Source organism: Gopherus evgoodei, chromosome 1, assembly GCF_007399415.2.
Source record: "Gopherus evgoodei ecotype Sinaloan lineage chromosome 1, rGopEvg1_v1.p, whole genome shotgun sequence".
Lineage (NCBI taxonomy): Eukaryota > Metazoa > Chordata > Testudines > Testudinidae > Gopherus > Gopherus evgoodei.
In genome coordinates, this window is record NC_044322.1 from 51,857,318 (window position 1) to 51,863,959 (window position 6,642).

The window sequence follows — 6,642 nt, forward strand, 5'->3', positions numbered from 1 at the left end:
TCTGAAAATATTAAGCTACATACTTGCTTCAGTTGTAGTGTACCCTCCTAGCCAGCAAAAATATATCAAATCTAATGCAAAGGCTCTATTTAGTTTAAATCAGTACATTTTAACTGTTATAACAGTTAATGAAAATGGTAATTTTCTACAGAAAACTGCAAAGTACAAATGGAAAAGGGACTAAAATCAACTATTTAAATTTGAGACTTTCCACTTGATTATTAAAATTATTTCAATTTTTCCACCCTGGAGGATGGATTACAATCCAGTAGTATAGAAGGCAGTTGGGGAATCCTAAAAGGCTTGTCTCTATTGAGTGGATAGAATTTTGGAAGTTGGCTGGTAAACTGGAAGTTCTCAGATGAGAGGCAGAGGCATCTAGTAGGGTACAGTAAGTATCTGTTAAGTCCTGTCTCCGTTAGTGACAGAATAAATAGCCCACTAATGAAACAGACCGAGAATACTTAAATGGGAGGAGTTCCGAGTACATCAAATATAACACCACAAAGAGACACAGAGATTAGAAACATGGGCAAAAAATGGCAACATTCATCTCTGGGGAAAAATATGAGCAAACAAAATCTGTTTGAGGTGGGAAGGTGTAGAGGGAAATGCAGAAAGCAGCAATGCCAAGTGAGACGTGATAAGCAAATATATCAGTCTGCAATAGGATGTGGCCCTATAAAAAAAGGGCCAACGGAATTTTAGGCTGCATATATTGGGGCATCACATCCTAGAGGTATTCATCCCGCTGCACGCTGCTCTAGTGTGACTGCAGCTGGAATACCAAGTTTAGTCCTGGACACTTTCTCACCAAGATGACAAGTTTGAGGGAGTTCAGAGGAAAAACAAACAAGTAAGCGGTTAAGGGGCTGACGGGACTGATATGAATAAAGATTAAATAGAGAATAAGTAAATCACAACTTGCTTAAGTGACAACTCAGGGTTGGGGCCAGTGTCTACAAAGAACAGTCCCACAGGTTATACATCAAGATGCAAACATCAGTATTTTCAACAACCTCATCTTATTTCTACAGCCCTCATTTCCCCTACATGTCTGTCCACACATCACACGTGTACCTTGTCTCAAAATCTGAATGTAAGTTCCCTGCTTGGGGTGGGAACATCTTTTATTTGTCAGACTTAATGCACTTCTACAGTGCATACCAAACATTTTAAGTTGAAACATATGAAGCGTACATATACCAAGGAGGGGGTGAATATATTTAGCATAGTGAAAAGAAGTAGTGCATAAATACCAGCAATATGATGAAATGTAAAAGGAAAGTAAACTCTAGGCTCAATGTAAACTCCATAGCTCTGCATACTTAAAATACACTTACATTTAGGTCAGTGTACAATAGCCAACAACCTAGCATTGAATTGCTATCTCTAATATCTATGACTGTATAAACTTCACATCATATAGTATTACATTTATAATGCTAACTGAGAAATGGCTTAGGGATTGTCTATACTACAGAGTCTTTGCTATGTAACTATGTTAGCAAAGCACCCTACTGGAGATGCATCATATGCTGGCAACAGCAGTGTAATGTTACAAACTGCTACCATTACAATTTGCTACCAGTAGTAGTTGTGGTCCATGGGTAGCAAACTGAGATGAATGGAGGCACGCCTATCACAATTTGCTAGCTCTCACCTTTCCCCATCTCCTGATGCAGGCGGTAATAAGTTCTAGTGGTTAGGGGGTACTCCCATCACCATTTACTACCAGAATGTCCTAACCACCAGCTATAGTAAAACTTGGTTCGCTGTCAAACTGGGAGGGTATTTCTAGTGGAGTCCTGCAGAGCTCAGTCCTGGGTCCGGTACTAGTCAGTATTTTCATTAATGACTTGGAGAACGGAATGGAGAGTGTGCTTATAAAAATCTGAAGATGATACCAAGCTGGGAGGGGTTACAAGCACTTTGGAGGACAGGACTAGAATTCAAGGACCTTGATAAATTGGTGGATTGGTCTGAATTCAACAAGATGAAATTCAACAGAGACAAGTGCAAAGTACTTCCTTTCCTCTGCATAACTACAAAATGGAGAATATCTGTCTAGGCAGTAGTAATGAAATGGAACTGGGGGTTATAGTGGATCACAGCTTGAATAAGAGTTAACAACATGATCCAACTGTGAAAAAAGCTAATACCACTCTGGGGTGTAATAACAGGAGTCCAGAGGAGAACAACAAAAATAATTAACAGTTTAGAAAACCTGACCCGTGAGGAAAGATTAAAAAAAAAACTGGCTGTTTAGTCTTGAGAAAAGATTGTTAATATGTCTCCCCTGAGCTTTCTTTCAACATGTTACGGGCGGTTATAAAGAGGATGGTCATCAGTTGTTCATTTTCACAGAAGGTAGGACAAAAAGTAATGGGCTTAATCCGCAGTAAGGGATATTTAGATTAGCGATTGGGGAAAAAAACTGAGTATAAGGGTAGTTAGGCTTTGGAACAGGCTTCCAATGGAGGTTGTGAAATCCGCACTACTGGAACTTTTTAAGAACAAGTTAAATAAATACATGTCAGGGAGGGTCTAGGGAATTAGTTGGTCCCACTTCAGCCCAGGGGACTGGACTTGACTTCTCAAAGTGCCTTTCAGGCATACATTGTGCATGTTCTTGCAATGATCAGCCACTGATGTCACAGGGCTGTCTTCAGCAGATATATTTATACCATTTCCCCCTCTTGAGCTTTGATTAGCTCAGCTATAAGGTGAGGAAACAGAGAGCGACCTGCCAAGTGCTGGCCTACAATGGAAATATCCCATGCAGCTTCAGAAACAAAGACAGATCCTGTCTAGTAACTGATGCACCACATTTATGGATGTTTCCGGGTCAGGTGATGTGTCTCAGCTGAGGCACAACATCACAATGTTTCAAGTACGTTGAAAATATTTTTTTGTTTCAGCCTATCATACTGTCTCCTCACACCTTTATAGATATTGCAATAACAGACTCATTAATACTACCCTCATCATGTAAGAAAATTGTAAACACAACAAATGTTGTGTTTGTACGTTATATTTTTCGGGGAGCACATACTTAGTACAAAATAAGGTTTATATCAAGTGTGGTTAGCAAGCAGGCACATGCTGTGATCAAAGAGGAATTTTTACAGTTTAAGCATCAAAAACACGGTTCAATTGATTAATTCTAATGGGACAAGAGTGCCATCACTTTATATGCATTAGCCCTGTAAAAACACAATGGAGACAAGGCACTTTAGTGTCTCCAAAAGGCAACCAATGCAAAGGAATAACAGAGTAATTCATCTTAAAAAGAAAATCCTTGATTTTGGTAGTACTGAACAGTAAGCTTGTCAGAATGAAGAACATGACTGAAAACTATCATAACAAAATACGTAGCATACATAAAAGGCTATTAAATTAAAATATGCAAATAGAAGTATAAACAATTCAGTAGGAAAAATCATTTATGAACAAATGAAGCAACAGAAAAATAAACTGCACTTCAGTATTTGTAGGATGGAGAATTATAGAAAAAAGGATTAATAAATTTTTAATTACAAAGGTATGGGGAAATAATATGTTACTGGAAGTCCAAAATAGTACTGAATGATACAGGAATGTACAACCGTTTTAGGTGTATGGATTCTTTGGGAGAGATAACAAAGTATGAAGTTAGTGTGCCCTAAAGCCTCAAAAACAAAATGGCAAATTAAAAGAACTGTATTTATTTATTTTAATTTCAAGACTTTTAGGTTCATAAGTCATGGTCTTTGAATATTTGTGGCTGTAAATCTTTATCTTTGAGAAAGATTTCATATAAGATAGTATAGTACCCTAAAGGGCAGATTTTTAAAGGAATGTAGGTGACTACTGGGATTTTCAAAATCATCTTGACTCTTTCAACCTTTAAAAATCTGGCCTGCAGTGACTATTTCGGAGCCAAGTTCTACCCACAAGTGGTGACATGTGAAAAAGGACGAGGGTGTCGGACAGAGAGGCAAAGTAATAGTTGAGAAAGGCAATCCCCGTTGGTGGATTATAGAAAACAGAAGCATTTTTGTCATCAACCCAGGAAAGTCAGTTGGTCTTGATGTCACATGATCTCAAAGAATAAACTTGTGCATTATAAAAAATGAAAAAGCAAAAATTTAGAATTAAATACTGATGCCGGTACACTAGAAAGGCTGAAATGTGATTGCAGATGCTACTAGCAGCCATGAATATTTTCAAGGATTATTGCTATAAAAATATCAATTAAATAGCATAATGACATCTACCTGCACATTGTTAACGAATATAAATGAAGTGCTAAGAGTATTAAAAATAACATTTAAAAAAATGAATTAATTAAAGGAGTGACACTCCATTTACAGTGGCGTGCAAGAAAAGGGCAGTACCCTTCAGGAAATCAGAACAGCAGATAAGACAAAACCGTGAACTGCAATGAGCTTTTGCAATGAGCTTTTAATACAGACACAAACTAATAATGGTTAGTTGACTTGTCCAGACACCGGGATGAATTGTGCCTTTAAGATCACAGCCCTAGGAAGTGCATGATGAGATGAACCATCCCTCAAGGGGGGAAAAAAGGCTCTCTGCCCCCCCAAGACCCCATTTTTGCAGGCACTAAAGATGGTATATCCCATCTGGAGTAATTGTTACCCCCTCTGCCCGTCACCATTCCATAGATTTCCCCTTTGCTGCAATCTGGCAAAGCTTCAACTCCATTCTCAACACCAGCTCCTACCCATCCCTGATTTAGCCCCTCTCTCCTCTTTCCCCGTCTCCCATTGTTAGATCCTCCTGTGCATTCAGTCTGGCCCCTGCAGCTCCTGTCAGCAGCAGGGAGCACACTGATATTCCCAGGAAGAACAGAGTCAGGGGAACAGCTTCAACAGATGTTACTGAGCATGCTCGGTACCAGCAAAGCACAAATTCTGACAGTCAGGAGTTTTTAGCATTACACAACACCCACCTACATCAGTTAGGGATGTGACTTTTTTCACACCTCTAGCCAACAAAGCTACATCAGCAAAAGTTTGTAGTATAGAATAAACCTTCCATTCAGACTACAATCAACTTTGCATACAGGAGAGAGTCATGTACTCACTCCATAACTATTAGATAAAGGTATTTAGGAACAATGTACAATACTGTATTCAAAATATAGATGCAAGTGTTATATTCTCCTGCTTTTCTTTTCAAGTTCTGCAGCTCCTCTTGGCCAATAGCAGCTTGTAAACTGACATTCTTCAAGCTTCAGAAAGGCATTATTTTCAATTGCTTGAATAAAAAGTTTCTTCAGTTCTTTAAATATTGTTTAAAAAGAGCTCAAATTTACCATGACCACTGATCTTTTGGGTCTCAGTGATCAAGACAGAGAGCCAAAATTGCTGTAGGGTTGCTTCTCTCTCTCTCTCTCTCTCTCACACACACACAAATCAATCCACCCATCAACCTACCTGTGCCATAGCTTGTTGACAAGTTATTTTGTTTTAGTTTCTATCCCCTGCTGCCTTTTAGCTGAAAAAAAAATTAACAGTTCTGGTGTTCTCTATCTACCCCTGTCAAGCCATGGCAACCTATTAACTCTAAAGTACCCATTCAGAAGGAAAGATGATCTTGTAGTAAAGTCACCCGATTTATTTAGTTCTGTTCCTGGCTCTATCACAAACTCCTTATGACCTTGGGAGACTTACTTTACCTCTGTGCCCCGGTTTCCCCATCTGTAAAAATGAGGATAAGAATACTTCTAACTCAGAGAGGTGTTCAGGATAAACTAATGTTTGTAAAGCACACAGAGGTCTTTTGAGACATTCAAAGTATCACTTACTCATACACTAAGTCACTATTCATACACTACATACAAGCCAAAATAAGTGAAAATATTAAAGTGTGACACTGATAGAAAAACTATCCAAATGCAAAAAAGTATTTCATTCTGCTGAAACTTATCAACACAAATTGTGTAGAACATTAGAATGACTACATAAAAATGGTACCTCACTCAGGAGGTCTCCTCCTTTTGTTTATTCTTAGTCATGGAAACGTACTGCTCCAACAAAACAAATAAATTTTCACAACTTCTTACTCCTGTTAGCTATAGCATTACTACAATGCTATGAGAAATCGAGCTGCATTCATTTCTGGCTTCTGGTTCATGAAGAGATTTTTGTATTTCTAAAATGAGTAAAATTTTATGTGGAAGGCATAGACGGATATCAAGGAATTCCAGTGTCACTTTAAAGCCACTTTTCATACTAGAGTCACACTTTAAAGGGGTCACAAATCAAAGAAAGATTAACAGAAAGTGAAGAAAAAATAGCCAGTGTTCATAATGGAGAGAAATTTAGAGTATGAAACTTTGCAAGCCCAGTGCAGATACATGCCAATTCATTTTCAGCCAAACATTTACCACTCCATCCTTCAAATCTCCCCTACTACACAATTACTTCAGAGTCAAGATGTGTATTTATGTTTTAGTCTGTCCCCCAATTTACAGATTTTTAATGCTGGCTAGCACAAATATAAGCAGACATATTGCAACACTACAGATGGCAAGTCTTATTTTAACTCTTAAAACAAAAGCTTGCGGCTCTCCAGCTGGTATTGGAATTCTAAATTTATTTTTGCCCCAGACCAGGGGTGAAAGCAAGCAGA

General features: G+C 38.3%; 1 protein-coding gene across 1 annotated transcript in view; it reads right to left on the bottom strand.

The window, feature by feature from the left end:
- FOXO1 (forkhead box O1) overlaps positions 1-6,642 on the bottom strand; it is a 101,126-nt gene that overhangs the window by 70,689 nt on the left and 23,795 nt on the right. The gene's annotated exons all lie outside the window — the stretch shown is intronic.